Genomic DNA, 17,387 nt, shown 5'->3' with positions numbered 1-17,387 from the left:
CCTTTGTGCAGAAAAGGTTGCCCCTCAGGTCCCTTTTAAATCTTCCCCCTCTCACCTTATGCCAATGCCCTCTAGTTTTGGACTTTTCTTCTTTGGGGAAAAGACTTTGGCAATTCACCTTATCTATGCCTCTCATGATTTTACAAATCTCTATAAGGTCACCCCTCAGCCTCCTATGCTCCAGGGGAAAAATGTCCCAGCCCTATGCTTTCCGTTATTGGTCAGAGTATTGAGTACAGGAGTTGGGAGGTCATGTTGCGGCTGTACAGGATATTGGTTAGGCCACTGTTGGAATATTGCGTGCAATTCTGGTCTCCTTCCTATCGGAAAGATGTTGTGAAACTTGAAAGGGTTCAGAAAAGAGTTACAAGGATGTTGCCAGGGTTGGAGGATCTGAGCTTCAGGGAGAGGCTGAACAGGCTGGGGCTGTTTTCCCTGGAGCGTCGGAGACTGAATAGAGGTTTACAAAATTATGAGAGGCATGGATAGGATAAGTAGACAAAGTCTTTTCCCTGGGGTCGGGGAGTCCAGAACTAGAGGGCATAGGTTTAGGGTGAGAGGGGGAAAGATATAAAAGAAACCTAAGGGGCAACTTTTTCATGCAGAGGGTGGTACGTGTATGGAATGAGCTGCCAGACGATGTGGTGGAGGCTGGTACAATTGCAACATTTAAGAGGCATTTGGATAGGTATATGAATAGGAAGGGTTTAAAGGAAAATGGGCCAGGTGCTGGCAGGTGGGACTAGATTGGGTTGGGATATCTGGTCGGCATGGACGGGTTGTCTAACAGGTCTGTTTCCATACTGTACATCTCTATGACTACCCAGCCCCTCCTTGTAACACAAACCCTCCAGTCTCAGTAGCATTGTTTTTTTGCATCCTTTGTAGTTTAATAAAACTCTTTTTACAGCAGGGTGACCAGAATTGTATGCGGTATCCAAATGTGGCCTCACCAATGTCTTGCACAGCTGTAACTTGCATCTCAATTCCAGTATTCAATGCTGACTGATGAACGTACGTGTGCCAAATGCCTTCTGCACCACCCTGTCTACATGTGACGCCACTAACAAGGAACTATGTACCTGCACCCCTAAGTCTCTCTGTTTGACAACACACTTTAGGGTCCCACCCTTAACTATGTAAGCCCTGCCCTTGTTTGTCTTGCCAAAATGCAACACCTCACGTTTATCTAAATTAAATTCCACCTGCCATTCCTCAGCTCACTAGCCCAGTTGTTCAAGATTCCATTGTACTCTTAAATAACCTCCTTCTCTGTCCACTACACCACAAATGTTGGTGTTATCCAATATTCTCATCCAAATCGCTTATATAAATGATGAACAACAGTGAACTCAGCACCAAGCCTTCCATCACACTACTGCACACAGGCCTCCGGTCTGAAAAACAACCCACCACCCTCTGTCTCCTAATGTCAAGTCAATGTTATATCCAATTGGCTGGCTGTCCCTAGATGCCATGTGATATAACTTTAATAACTAATCGCCATGTGGTACCTCATCAACGGCCTTGCTAATGCCCATGTAGACAACATCTATCACTCTCCCCTCATCTACCTTCTTGGCCACCTCTTCAAAAAAATTCAATCAAGTTTGTGAGACACAATTTCCCACACACAAAGCCATGCTGATATCCCTAATCAGTCCTTGCCTTTCCAAATGCAAGTAGATGCTGTCTCTCAGAATCCCCTCCAACAACTTACTCACCACTAAATTAGGCTCACCAGATGTAGCTCTCTGCTTTTTCCTTTTTTTTTTCATTTGAGTGTATTGTTTTTGTGCCTGGTTCCAATTTCTAAGTAGATTGATTAAAGTCAGGTAAAAGATCAACAACTGGCTGAATGTTACCTAAATTTTGTTCCACATCATTGCTGAACTAATCCTGACTTCATTGCTGGAAAGTGAAATGAGAGTCTACATCCCTGAATAAGTTCAATTTGTTCGCTTAATGGTTAAAAATACCCAGAAGATTTTTATGATAGGAGGGCAACCCCTGACCCTCAGTTCGTGCTCTCTCTACCATTTCAGAACAAGTTGATCCTTTATTATAAACACAGTCAGCAAAGTATTATATGTGAATGGAATGTCTTTCCGTACATTCACTATGAAATCTTTCCAAACTGGGACTGGAATTTTGTCCTGTCCTCCAAAATGTCACCTTTAAATAATTATTTGTGAAACAGTGAAGCACAGCTTTTTACACAGGCATTTCTGATACAAAAATGTGGTATTGAACATCTGTTGTTCCATAAATTAAAAAGAATTTAATGGCCAGGTCATAGACATAATTACTTTGGCTGGAGCTCTCGAAAATACATACAGCTGTTGTCTCTTCAAGTAGAAAGGACGATTACAAGGTGGCAGTACAGTCAGTTCTGTTATAACGCGATAGTTCCTTTCTCATGCCATCTTGCATTATAAAAAAATTGTGCACTTTCCTCGCCACTTAAACTAATGGGGCCGAAATGGCATTACAGCCAATACAGGCAAGGAAAGTTCACATTCTACAGATAACGGTCTAAATTCTTCAACTGTGTTAAAGCCAATTCCTGTTGAAGAAACACACTTTATAGCAGATAACAGTGGTATTTTATTCTCCACAGAAAGCATACAGTCAGCAAAGACAGTCATAGAATCATAGAGATGTCCAGCATGAAAACAGACGCTTCGGTCCAACTCATTCATGTTGACCAGATATCCTATTTTCATCTATTCACATTTGGACCAAATCCCTCAAAATCTTTCCTATTCATATATCCAGATGCCTCTTAAAGGTTGTAATTGTACCAGACTCCACCACGTCCTCTGGCAGCTCATTCCATACATGCACCACCCTCTGCATGAAAACATTGCCACTTAGATCTCTTTTAAATCCGTCCTCTCTCACCCTAAACGTATGCCCTTTACTTCTGGACTCACTCATCCCAGGGAAAATATTTGGTCTATTTATCCTATCCATGCTCCTCGTGATCTTATAAACCTCTATAAGGTCACCCCCCACAGCCTCCGAAGCTCTAGGAAAAATAGGCCCAGCCGATTCAGCCGCTCCCTATAACTCAAACTCTCCAAGCCTGGCAATATTCCTGTCAAACTTTTCTCAACCCCTTTCAAGTTTCAAAACATCTTTCTGATAGGAGAGAGACCAGAATTGCACACAATATTCCAAAAGTAGCCCAACCAATGCTCTGTAACCTCCCAACTCCTAGAACATAGAACAGGACAACACAGTACAAGCCCTTCAGCCCTTGATATTGTGGCAACCTTTTATCCTACTCTAAGATCAGACTAATCTCCATATCTTTCAATGTACTCTCTTCCATGTGACTATCCAAGAGTCGCTTAAATGTCCCTACTGTATCTGACTCTACTACCACCACTGGCAGTGCATTCCATGCACTGACCACTTCCTGTGGACGGAATCTACCTCTGACTTCTCCTCTGAGTCTTCCACCAATCACCTTAAAATTATTCGCCCATTTCCACCATGCGAAAAAGTCTTTGGCCATCCAATTTATCCATGTCTCACATCATCTTATAACCTCTATCAAGCCACCTCTCATCTTTCTTCGCTCTAATGAGAAAAGCCCTAGCTCCCTAAACCTTTCCTGATAAGACATGCCCTCCAGTCCAGGCAATGTCCTGGTAAATCTTCTCTACACTCTTTCTAAAGCTGCCACAACTAAATACAATATTACAAGTGTGGTCTAACCAGGGCTCCATAGAACTGCAGCATAATCTCGCGGCTCTCAAATACAATCGCCTGGCTAATGAAAGCCAACAATCCAATCAACATGGGTGGCAACTTTGAGGAATCTATGGATGTGGACCCCAAGATCCCTCTGCTCCCTCACACTGCAAACAATCCTGCATTTAGCCCTGTATTCTGCATTCAAATTTAAACTTCCAAAGTGAATCATTTCACACTTTTCTAGGTTGAATTCCATCTGCCACTTACCAGCCTAGTCCTGCATCCTGTCAATGTCCTGTTACAAACTATAGCAGCCCTCCACACTATCTACCCCTCCATCAACCTTCATGTCATCAGCAAACTTACTAGCCTACTCTTCCAATTCCTTATCCAAGTCATTTGCAAATATCACAAAAAGCAAAGATCCCAGAACCGATCCGTGCAGAACACCACTGGTCAACAAGCTCCAGGCTCAATACTTTCCACCTACCACCACCCTCTGACTTCTACGGGCCAGCCAATTCTGTATCCAGACAGCCAAATTTCCCTGTATCCCATGCCTTCTTACTTTCTGAATGAGCCTTCCATGGGAACCTTATCAAACGCCTTGCTAAAATCTATGTGAAATCTATTGCTCTACCTTCATCAATGTGTTTTCTCACATCCTCAAAGAATTCAATAAGGTTGGTGAGGCATGATCTGCCCCTCACAAAGCTATGCTGACTATCTCTAGTCAAACTATGGTTTTCCAAGCAAGCATAAATCTTGTCTCTCAGAATCCTCTCCAATATTTTACACCACAGACATGAGACTGACTGTTCTGTAATTCCTTTTCTTGAACAAGGTAATAACATTTGCCACCCTCCAATCATCTGGCATTACTCCAGTGGACAGTGAGGACACAAGGATCATGACCAGCAATCTCTTCCCTTGCTTTCCTGTTGTAACCTTGGGTATATTCCATCTGGCCGAGGGAATTTATCTATCCTCGTGGTTTTTAAAATTTTCAGCACGTCTTCCTTCTTAACATCAACCTGTTCAAGCACACCAGTCTTTTTCACACTGTCCTCAGAAATGCCAAGGTCCCTCTGAGTAGTGAATACATGAAGCAAAGTATTTATTAAGGATCTCTCCTATCTTCTCCAAATCCACGCACAGGTTCCCTCTACCATATACATGATTGGCCCTACCCTCAGTCTGGTCATCCTCTTTTTCTTCACATAAGTGTTAAATGCCTTAGGGTTTTCCTTAATCCAACCTGCTAAAACTTTTTCATGCCCCCTTCTAGCACTCCTAAGTCTATTCTTCAGTTCCTTCCTGGCTATCTTGTAACCCTGTAGACCCCTTTCTGATCACTGCCTCCTCAACTTTAAGAAAGCTTCCTTCTTCCTCTTGACACATCCCTTGTCACCTAAAGTTCTTTCAACATAGCCACCTCTCCCATGCCTCAGTGGGACAAACCTGTCTAGCACTATCAGCAAGTGCTCCCTGAACAACCTCCACATTTCTGTCATGTACTGCCCTGAAAAAAATCTGTTCTCAATTTAGGTGCTCCAGTTCCTACCAAAAAACATTTTAATTCCCCTTCCCCCAATTAAATACTTTCCCATACCGTCTGCTCCTATCCCACTCAATACTCTGACCAATAAAGGAAAGCATACCAAATGCCTTTTTCACTATCCTATCTACCTGAGACTCCACTTTCAAGGAACTATGAACATGCACTCCAAGGTCTCTTGGTTCGACAACTAGGACATTACTATTAAGTGTATAAGTCCTACCCTGATTTGCCTTTCCAAAATGCAGCACCTCACATTTATCTAAATTAAACTCCATCTGCCACTCCTCAGCCCGTTGACCCATCTGATCAAGATCCCCTTGTACTCGAAAATAACCTTCTTCACTGTCCACTACACCTCCAATTTTGGTGTCATCTGTAAACTTATTAACTGTACTTCCTATGTTCACATCCAAATCATTTATATAAATGGCAAAAAGCAGTAGACCAGCACCGATCCTTGCACACCACTGGTCAAAGGCCTCCAGTCTGAAAAGCAACCCACCACCACCCTCTATCTTTTACCTTTGAGCCAATTTTATATCCAAATGGCTAATTCTCCCTTTATTTCATATGATCTAACCTTGCTAACCAGTCTACATGAGGAACCTTGTTGAATGTCTTACCAAAGTCCATATAGATCACATCCACCAATCTGCCCTCATCAATCCTCTTTGTTACTTCTTCAAAACACTCAATCAAGTTAGTGAGACATGATTTCCCACACACAAAGCCATGTTGACTATCCCAAATCAGTCTTCACCTTTCCAAATATATATGAATCCTGTCCCTCAGGTTTCCCTCCAACAACTCACCCACCATCGATGTCAGGCTCACTGATCTATAATTTCCCTGGCTTTTTCTTACTACCTTTCTTAAAAGCAGCACAACCTTAGCTAACCTCCAGTCTTCAAAGTTTGTGAGAAGATTTGTAGCTCGGGTGCTTGTTGCTGTGGTTCTGTTCGCTGAGCTGGAAATTTTTGTTGCAAACGTTTCGTCCCCTGTCTAGGTGACATCCTCAGTGCTTGGGAGTCTCCTGTGAAGCGCTTCTGTGGTGTTTCTCCGGCATTTATAGTGGCCTGTCCCTGCCGCTTCCGGTTATCAGTTTCAGCTGTCCGCTGTAGTGGCCGGTATATTGGGTCCAGGTCGTGTTTGTTGATGGAGTTTGTGGATGAGTGCCATGCTTCTAGGAATTCCCTGGCTGTTCTTTGTTTCGCTTGCCCTATAATGGTAGTGTTGTCCCAGTCGAATTCATGTTGCTTGTCATCTACGTGTGTGGCTACTAGGGATAGCTGGTCGTGTCGTTTCGTGGCTAGTTGATGTTCGTGGATTCGGATCGTTAGCTGTCTTCCTGTTTGTCCTATATAGTGTTTTGTGCAGTCCTTACATGGGATTTTGTACACGACATTAGTTTTGCTCATGCTGGGTATCGGCTCCTTCGTTCTGGTGAGTTGTTGTCTGAGGGTGGCTGTTGGTTTGTGTGCTGTTATAAGTCCTAGTGGTCGCAGTAGTTTGGCTGTCATTTCCGAGATGTTCTTGATGTATGAAGAACAGCCAGGGAATTCCTAGAAGCATGGCACTCATCCACAAACTCCATCAACAAACACATCGACCTGGACCCAATATACTGGCCACTACAGCGGACAGCTGAAACTGACAACCGGAAGCGGCAGGGACAGGCCACTATAAATGCCGGAGGAAACACCACAGAAGCGCTTCACAGGAGGCTCCCAAGCACTGAGGATGCCACCGAGACAGGGGACGAAACGTTTGCAACAAAAATTTCCAGCTCGGCGAACAGAACCACAGTAACCCCCAGTCTTCTGGCACCTCATCAATGAGTATCAATTATACAAATATCTCAGGGAGAGATATGAGGAAAGTGTGTCCAGCAGGCTAAGTTAAAAGGTAGGGAGGAGGGCTTGGGGGAGGGGCGTTGGAAATGCGATAGGTGGAAAGAGGTCAAGGTGAGGGTGATAGATCAGAGTGGGGTGGGGGCCGAGAGGTCAGGAAGAAGATTGCAGGTTAGGAAGGCGGTGCTGAGTTCGAGGGATTTGACTGAGACATGGTGGGGGGAGGGGAAATGAGAAAACTGGTGAAATCCGAGTTCACTTTCCTCATTCCTGAAGAAGGGCTTATGCCCGAAACGTCGATTCTCCTGTTCCCTGGATGCTGCCTGACCTGCTGCGCTGTTCCAGCAACACATTTTCAGCTCTGATCTCCAGCATCTGCAGACTTCACTTTCTCCTCACAGATTTCTAGGGTACACCTGATCAGGTCCAGGTGATTTATCCACCTTTATGCATTTTAAGACATCCATCAGCACCTCCTCTGTAATATGGACATTTTTCAAGTTTCACCATCTATTCCCCCACATTCTATATCTTCCATATCCTTCTCCACAGTAAACACTGATGTAAAATACTCATTTAGTATCTCCTCCATCTCCTGTGGTTCCACACACAGACTGCCCTGCTGATCTTCCTCACAGCCATTTTATCCTTAATATATTTATAAAATCCCTTTGGATTCTCCTTAGCCCTATTTGACAAAGTAATCTCATGTCCCCTTTTTCTCTCTTGAATTCCCTCTTAAGTATACTCCTACTGCCTTTATACTCTTCTAAGGATTCACTAGAACTCTGCTGTCAGTATCTGATATATGCTTCCTTTTTTTTCCTTGAGCAAAACCTCAATTTCTCTAGTCATCCAGCATTCCCTAAGCCTACCATGCTTGCCCTTCACCCTAACAGAAGCATACTGTCTCTGGGCTCTCATTATCCCATTTTTGAAGGCTTCCCATTTTCCAGCCGCCCCTTTACCTATGAACATCCGTCCCCAATTAATTTTGAAAGTTCTTGCCTAATACCATGCTTGGCTTTCCCCCAATTTATAACTTTAACTTTTAGGTCCAGTTTATCCTTTTTCATCACTATTTTCAAACTAATAGAATTATGGTCACTGGCACCAAAATGCGCCCCCATTGACACCTCAATCACTTGCCCTGCCTTATTTCCCAAGAGAAGGACAAGTTTTGCACATACTGAATCAGAAAATTTTCTTGCACACACTTACCAACTTCATCTCCATCTAAACCCCTAACACTATGGTAGTCCTGGTCTATGTTTGGAAAGTTAAAATCCCCTACCATAACCACTCTATTACTCTTACAGATAATTGAGATCTCCTTACAAATTTGTTTTTCAATTTCCCGCTGAATATTGGGGTTTTATGGTATGATCCAAATAAGATGATCTTAACAGGGTAAATAACAAAGATATCCAGATCCTCTTAAGAAATTATCAGAAAAAAATCACAAGCTACTTTGCTTGGGAATCTAAACAGATACTTTCAGTTGTTTTCAATCACAAGGAAGAGAATAACATAAGGAAACCAAATATGTATAAAGAAGACAAAATATATACAAAGGGAGGCATATCTTCCACACAATGGAGTCAGCAAATAAGTCAGCCTTTCTTGAAAGGAAGTACAAAAGTGGTACTCCACCTCTTGCCTGTTGGTATTCACAGTCATTCCATAAGTTTCCAGAGCTAATGTAAGCACTGCAATGACTTCACGTAAAATGAAATTGAGATGATCAGTGACCAAGACTTACAATTTATTAAATCACTTCAGCTTTCATACTTGCCAGAGTGTGATGGCTGATGAGTAATCTGAATGACAGTTATAGAGTCATAGTTTCATACAGCATGAAAACAGACCCTTCGTTCACTCGTCTATGCTAATCAAGTTTCCCAAACTAAACCAGTCCCACTTGCTAGCATTTGGCTCATATCCCTCTAAACCTTTCCTTTCCATGTATCTGTCCAAATGTCTTTTAAATGGTGTAACTGTACCTGCATCTACCACTTCCTCAGGCAACTAATTCCATATACGGACCGCCCTCTGTGTGAAATAAATTACCCCTCATGCTCCTTTTAAATCTTTCACCTCTCACTTAAAAATATACCCTTAGTTTTGAAGTCCTCTATCATAGGGAAAAGACCTTTGGTATTCACTGTGTCTACACCTCTCATGATTTTATAAACCTCTATATGGTCATCCCTGAACCTCCAATGCTTCAGTTTTTTAGGGTGGAAATTTTAGAGCCAATTTTAACCCTACCCACCAATGAAAGGAGGAGGATCTAGAATTAAAAATCAGCCAGGAGACTTATTGAGTACCATCCAGCTCCAAGCCCTCAATCTGAACTCAGGATTCTGAGCAAGTCCTTGTAAACATACAGATCAGAGTCAGATGGTGTTCTTAAATTCAGCTGAAATTTCAATCAGTGACCTGAAGGAGGATACGATTTCAGTTACATGCTTCTCTAACCTCCATATTTATACAAGTCATTCTGTTATAATACAACAATTGTGTTCCTCTGCAACTTCACGTTATGGAAAACCGCTATAGAAAATCATGCTGACCAAACACGCATTACAAAAGAACAATCTGTATATCTCTCCACTGCATCACTACTATCAGGTGCTCTAGATACAAGCAAATTCTTGGATCCTCTGCTGTTCTTTAACTGTACTCAGTGATTTAACTATGTGATCATTCTTACTGAAATACCTTTTTATTTCTGCAGTTAGACACTCGATCAATAATGCTGCTCCTTTGTTCTTTTTCAATTTCCCAATCTTCTCCAAAGATCCTATAGGTCGTAACAGTTAGCTTCTAATCATGCCAGCTTGTAGTCTCTAATAGTTACCATGTTAAACCCTTTAAACTGAATTTGTGCTACTGTTTCAGTTGTTATACCATGTGCAGTAGTCTTCTTATGTATGACATCTTGCAACTGTACAAATCTAAGCCCAAATTTAACAGTAATGTAATTTCAATGGACTGTCTCAAATTCTAATGTAAATTTTCAATAGATCACATTTATTCACAACGTAATATGAGAAATGACAATCTTCACGCGAATGACTGTGTTTAAACATACGTCATCACTTCAACATTGAAGGCAAACCAGAGAAGGTTCACTAGACTGATACCAGGAATGGAAGGACTATCTTACAAGAAAAAGTTGAGTAGATTAGGCCTGTATTCATTGAATACAGCAGAATAAGAGGTGACCTTATTAAAACATATAAGATTCTCAATGAACTTCACAGGGTAGATGTGGAAGGTTGTTTACCTTCTGTGAGTCTGGAACTAGAGGAACAAGGAATTGCTGATTTAAAAGTGAGAGGAGGGGGAGTTTCTTCTCTCAAAGACCTGTGAATCTGTTGAGGCTGAATAATTAAGTATATTCAAGGCTGAAGTAGACAAATTTTTAATCAGCAAGGGAGTCAAAAGTTTAAGGAAAAGCAGGAGAGTTGAGTTGAAGATTTGTCAAATCAGCCATGACCTCATTGAATGACAGAGTAGATTTGAAGGGCTGAGTATCCAACTATTGCTCCAAGGTCTTATAGGCTCGTGGAATGCTAAGGTGCCTGAGAATTGCTGGAGATTGGGATATTGTCAATGGCAAAGAGATTGTGTCTCCAATTTCTATAACTTACTCCCTAAACCCCTTCATCTCCTATTCCTCCTTTGACTAAGTTTTAGGCTAATATTTCTTTTCTTGGTTATACTCTGCATTGTTTATAGAATACACCTTTTTATGTCATTCTGTTAAACATTCTATACAAAGTTTTGTATGAAAAGTAACAGTAAAAACACATTAAACTAATCAGCTGAAAATTAGACTTTGCAGTGGTTTCATTTAACAAAGAGATAGTATGGAAGTCTTTCTATTCCTTGTAAAACAAACACATTCTGCAAATACACAGCTAAACTAACACTTTTATATTTTAATTTATTATTTATAAGCCCACAGGTGTTATTGAACTCTAGTGGTTCAGCATTTTCTTTTGGACTATTACTAAATGAAATCTGTGACTGTTCCAACATTCCATAAAGAAACCATCTCGGTTATTTTGTTTGAAACTCAATTACGATCTCCCATTGTCCTGTTTCTAGTTGAGAGCCATATCCTGTACATAAGAAATTGACTAGCAGATAAGCGAAGCAGGCAATCCCAAATGAATCAGAAAGGATAACTGCAAGGTGGGGGTAGGGGGGAAATGACAAAAAAATCAATTAGCAGAAGCAGCTGGTGATGACAGAATCATTGTTGGAAATGACCACCAACAGATCAAGGTAGCATACTAGATTCACAAAGGTCTACAAACTCCATTATATCCAATAGTAACACTGATTACATGTACTTATGAGAGCTATAGTGAAAGATACGTAGCTCACGCACAATCACCATTAATAACCTCAAGGAAGATAAATAGCTTATCTTTAAACATTCTTGCTGAATTAGCAATTTTTGAGAAGATTTGTATCTCAGGTTGATGCCAAGTATGTAAGTTAGCTTGCTGACCTTGAAGGTTTGTTTTCAGACGTTTCGCCACCATATTAGGTAACATCATCATGTGAGTGTCTCCGGCAAAGCACTGGTGGTATGTCCCGCCTCTCTATCTATAGGTCTTGGTTCCTTAAGGGGGGTGATGTCATTTCGGTTCTTCTGTTCAATGGAAGGTAAATGCGATCTAAATCAACGTGTTTTTGATGGAGTTCTGGTTAGAATGCCATGCCTGGAAGAATTCTCATGCGTGTCTTTGCTTCAATTGTCCTAGGATATATGTATTGTCCTAGTCAAAGTGGTGTCCTTCTTTACCTGTATGTATGGAAACTAGTGATAGTGGGTCGAGTCTTTTGATATTCACGTATCCTGGTGGCAAGTTGCCTGCTAGTTTGCCTGATGTAGTGTTTTTTACAGTTTTTGTATGGTATCTGCTAAATGATGTTAGTTTTGCTGGTGGTATCTATTGGATGCTTTAGGTTCATTAGTCGCTGTTTAAGTGTGTTGCTAGGTTTATGGGCTACCATGATGACAGGGGGTCTGAGTAGACTGGAAGTAATTTCTGATGTTTCTTTGATGGAAGGTAGTGTGGCTATATCTTTTGGTTGCGTTGTGTCTGCCTGTTTGGATTTGTTTCTGAGGAACCGGCGAATTGTGTTTATTGGGTACCCATTCTTCTTGAAAATGTTGTATAATGTTTTTCTTCTGCTTTTTGTAGTTCTTGGGTGCTGCAGTGTGATATAGCTCATTGAAATAATGTCTTGATGCAGTTCCATTTGTGGATGTTGGGATGATTGCTTCTGAAGTTAAGTATTTGGTCTGTGTGTGTTGTTTTTCTGTACCCCCTGGTTTGAAGCTGTCCGTTAACTGTACGTTCAACTGTCATGTCTAGGAATGGGAGTCTGTTGTCATTCTCCTCGTCTTTTGTGAATTTTATGCCCGTCAGGATATTGTTGATATAACAGCAAGATAGAAGAGGACGAAATAATGGTCTTCTTTGACATTACAGCCCTTTTCACTTCAATTAACATTGACCTGGCCAAAGAAACACTGGCATCACTTTGAGTAAAACCAGGATCACAAACACCAGACAGCACCAACTTCATCAGCAAAGATAACATCTTAAAGCTAGTGGACCATGCCTCACCACCCACTTCACATTCAATAACAAAACTGACAAGTCAACAGAACACCGATGGGATCACCAATATCAGGGCTCATAACAGAAGCAATAATGCAGTAATGAACCTGTCCTTCCATCTATCCAACCCAAACTTTGGGTCCGCTGCGAGGATGACATCCTTGTCATCACAAATGGAACAAATTAGAAGAAACATACAACACCATCAACAATATCCTGACATACATAAAATTCACAAAAGAGGAAAAAATTCTGAAATGACATAAGGAGTCATGTTCTAAACCAACTAGCTAAAAATGTCATTCTTCCTTTCCAAAAGAAATAATTAGGTTAAGTAAATCGCTCTATATTCTCAAAGGTGTAGCAAGTCTAGTAGATCAGGAGATCTTTCATTAATAAGTATGACAGCTGTACATACTGCTTTTAAAACTATTTCTCTGATGAGAGAAAGGTCAGTGACAAAAGCCAGTCACAGATGCAACTCTTCCCAACAATAAAACCAGTCGTTGTTGTCGTTTCTGACTCTGCCCCACTGAATCCTCAGATCTCAACAATGGTTTTTAATATAACTCACCGAAACTGAAAGATATTAATTCATTTTAAGCTGGTTTTCAACATTATTGGTTAGAGTATATTTAATAGCTTATTTGAAGATAGAAGAAACAAAATTTAGTTCTCATTCTTTAGACCAAAAATACAAATATAATGAATAACTATAAGGAAGTCAAGTAAAAATGACATGATAAAAATCTAAAGAAGTTTAACAATTTTATAGGGTTCTTTGTTCCAACTCCCTCCCTGCCCCCCACCTATCTGAAGTGATTCGCTTTTTGGGGGGGTATGTTTCAATCTAATCAACTGCTTTCCAATACTTTGCCCAAATACCTAACCTCGCCAACGTCAGTAAAGCCATCTGCTTTTGAAGATAAAATAGTCAAGCCCTAGGAACATAGAAACAAGACTAGGCCATCATCCCCGAGCCTGTTCCTCCATTCAATTAGATTTTAGCTAATTTATATCCCAACTCCATTTACTTGACAGTTCCATTAAAAAGAATAAAAACTTTGAATCTTTCAATTAATTCCCAAACCTCAATTTCAGTACCTTTTACGTTGAGAGTTTCCTCATGACTCAATATTATCGTAACTACAATTACAATTAAAAAGCGAATGAGAGGTGTGATTCCTTCAACAGGCTAGCTTTAATTTGAAAGTTATATCAAATTCTTCCATAACAGGAAATAGATTATTTTAGCTTACCAAATCCTTTAACCAGGTTAAATACCTTGATTACATCAGACTTTAATCCTTCACACTTAAGGGGAAACAACTCTACTTTAACCTCACAAACCCTGCTTTAACTGTGAAATTTACACTGCACCTCTTGCAAAATCAATATATCCTTCCCCAGGTACAATGCCCAAAACTGAACAGAATATTTCAGGGTCCAATCCTTTCCAATCAGACAGTTACATACCAACTTTCCTGCACAGATCACTGATTAGTGTTCAAGAGCTGAATTTTTCCTCCTTAACTCAAGGATCACAGTTATTGAGAATATTCCATCATATAATGGCCTAACAATGAAGACAATCACATAGGTTGAATTTACATTTTTCTAAACTTGGAATTGTTTTTGTATTAATAGCTTCTCTTGACCTAAAACAAACTACCTGCTCTTGTCGAATGCAAAAAGCAGAATTTAATAAACACAACTATACATTGGACTGCATAGGCACATCTTCAGACTCTGAATTAACAACAAACCTAACTTTCCAAGGTGAGATCAAGGAATTGGTCTTTATGGTGAGCGTTTAATTTTTATTAACTCATTGCTACAATCAGGGGATTTTCTCCAAATCAATTAGTCACTAATGCTGCAATAAAAGAAAACCTTTTTGCATTTTTGATGGGGCCAAGGAATACTATTTTCAGCAATTAAGTTTTAACAATTAATTCAAGTATGAACATTCCCTTTGATTAAATTTAAAATATCCTTGCTCTCCATTACAAGGTTCCTTCTCCAATAAGAACTCAATATTATCGTAAGTACAATTACAATTAAAAAGCGAATGAGAGGTGTGATGCTGAACCTTTTGTTTGACATTTTTGGTCTTTGTCTTCTGGCCCAGAAAACACAAGCTTGATGCCACTGAAACACGATACAGATAAACAAACTTTGTTTCAACAATTAAACCTATTACATGAAGCAATACTTTCATCTGACCGCAACTGACACGGTCAAAGGTTAGCAGCAGCCAAGATATCAAGTGAATACAAAGATAATTAAGGGATTAGTAGACTATCTCCTACATTCTGTCCTGCTTAGTTGCATCTAGTAATGGGTACATGTATATGTCAGTGTCAGTCACACAAAAGCAACATTCTGCAAGCCTCTCAAGTCCAACTGACCCTTGTTTACACTCCCATCTGACACTGAACTACATCAAGTATTAAGCAGAAAAGGCAACTGCCAAAAACTCACAGGAAGCAGGACACCCTGTGGTCATCTGAAAAGCCAAAGTGAATACAATTACATTGTTGACTGTAGATGAAGAGAATCATGCTCTTGCTTCAGCTGGAGGCTGTAAAATGTGATAGAGTTGAAACATGGGTTTTCACATGTTACTCCTTTTCTGGAATATCTTCATTTTTGCCTGCAGTGTAAGTGGCTGTTTCGGATTTTCTACTTACACCTCAATCCCAATTTATGTTTTGAGGCAAAAGTTCCAGCAGTGCACGGCAATGAACATATTGCTAGACTCATTTGGTGAAAAATACATCTTTAATTTTAAAACTAGCTTCTCTTATAGTGATTACTTTAATAATCAAACAAGCTACATCCCACTAATAACCTGCAGCAGCCACTTTGTAAAATGGTGCCTCTGAATCTAAGGTACTGTTGCAGAACTAAGTTCACTTCCATCATGGTGCAATTAAGAGCACAGGGCAGGAAACAGCTCACTGCATTTCCCTCCGAAATAACTAACTTCAATTATGTTTGTTTCAAGATCTTCTGCAATATTATTTATGACAAGTGCTCTACTTTCAAAAACAATAGATACGTTGGAGGGATCAGAAATCATCAGTTTTACTAGGGAATGACAGTGACCTTTTGGGAGGTCATTTTATATACCTTCTGACTTAAATTCACCATGGGTGCTAAACCAGGGCTACCCATCTCTATTTTCACTTGAAGAACATAATTTGATCTTTCTGCTCAATACTTGTTAATCATCTAGCTTCAGTAGAGACTCTAATACCTCAAGGTCCGAGCTATACCTTGCACATTCATTTTGTCAGGGTGTTGTTCGAAATATTCATAAGGCTCAGGATAGTTATCGAGGAGAGGGGTGAGGACAATGGGAAATGGAGGTGGCATGAGGTTGAACGGGAATATAATATTTTATGCCAAACATCAAGCTACAGGGCAGTATGCACCAATGGTGTCAAACTGCTTTCCTCTGTCACAGGCTCCTGACTGTTGGTGTCTGTTTTACCAGCATTCCACGCTTGTATCTCTTCTTTCCTTACCTACCATCCCCTGTGCTATTCACACATGTTCACTTCCTTTATTTAATTTGTTTCCAAATGACTCATTGGGAACAGTTCAGAAAAGGTTTACTCACTAGGTTGATTCCTTGGATGAAGACATTGTCTTGTGAGGAAAGATTGGCAGGTTGCGTCCATACCCATTGATCTTAGATGAAAGGTGAACTCATTGAAACATAAGGTCTTAAGATTTGAGGGGCTTAGCCAGGTGAATACTGAGACAATTTTTCCTCTTATGGAGGAATCTAAAATTAAGGGGCAGAGTTTAAAAAAAAATTGAGGTCTCCCACTTAAAGCTGAGATGAGGAGGAATTTCTTCACTCAGAGGGTCATGAGGCTTTGGAATTCTCTTCCACAGACAGCAGCAGAGGATGGGTCAATGAATATATTCAAAGCCAAGTTCGACAGATCTTTGATGCACAAAAACATCAGGGTTATTGGCGATATTCAGAAAAGTGGAGTTAAGGTCACAACCAGATCAGCCATAATTTTATTGATTGACAGGATAAGTGAGTAAGGCGCATGATCGGATAGCAGGAAATGGCGTGTGCTTGGCATTGATTAAGGGGAGAGTGCAAGTGTCAGGTCTGGATATGTTTCAGTCAAATCTCAATAAGTTCAAGTACGTTTACACTTGTGCACAAATATGAGACAGCATTGCTTTAATGCTACTCTATTCACACTGATTATGTGCATCAACAACTTGGATTTTCTTTCGTGAAGGAAATAAAGTTAGTCTGGACAACGATTTAATCTACAGTGACTGAATGTTCTTTCATCTTAAAGCATTCCCTGAACTCAGCAGTGTTTAATTATTAAATCCTAAGTGGCGCAATGGAATCAGTCTGCTTTTGATGGGTCCAAATTCAGGCCTGCTGACAGGAAATGTTTAATCCTTGCTTATTTTAAGTAAGGTATGACATGTGCTGCATGTGAAATTTTTTCAATACTATACTCTTCAAATGATGCAAAGTTTACATTCTTTACTCTCTGGATTAATCAACTTCCACTTTACAAGATATTCACAAAAAAAACAGAAATCAAAAGTCACTGATTAGTTATTCAAACT

At 40.3% G+C, this 17,387-nt stretch overlaps 1 protein-coding gene across 1 annotated transcript in view; it reads right to left on the bottom strand.

The window, feature by feature from the left end:
* Positions 1–17,387, bottom strand: part of cep112 (centrosomal protein 112) — a 557,597-nt gene that overhangs the window by 331,786 nt on the left and 208,424 nt on the right. The gene's annotated exons all lie outside the window — the stretch shown is intronic.

Source organism: Chiloscyllium plagiosum, unplaced genomic scaffold, assembly GCF_037043375.1.
Source record: "Chiloscyllium plagiosum isolate Xiang-an unplaced genomic scaffold, Cpla_swu_hap1 HiC_scaffold_25, whole genome shotgun sequence".
Lineage (NCBI taxonomy): Eukaryota > Metazoa > Chordata > Chondrichthyes > Orectolobiformes > Hemiscylliidae > Chiloscyllium > Chiloscyllium plagiosum.
Note: the sequence above shows the minus strand (reverse complement) of the source record. Positions and strands in the feature narration are given on the sequence as shown.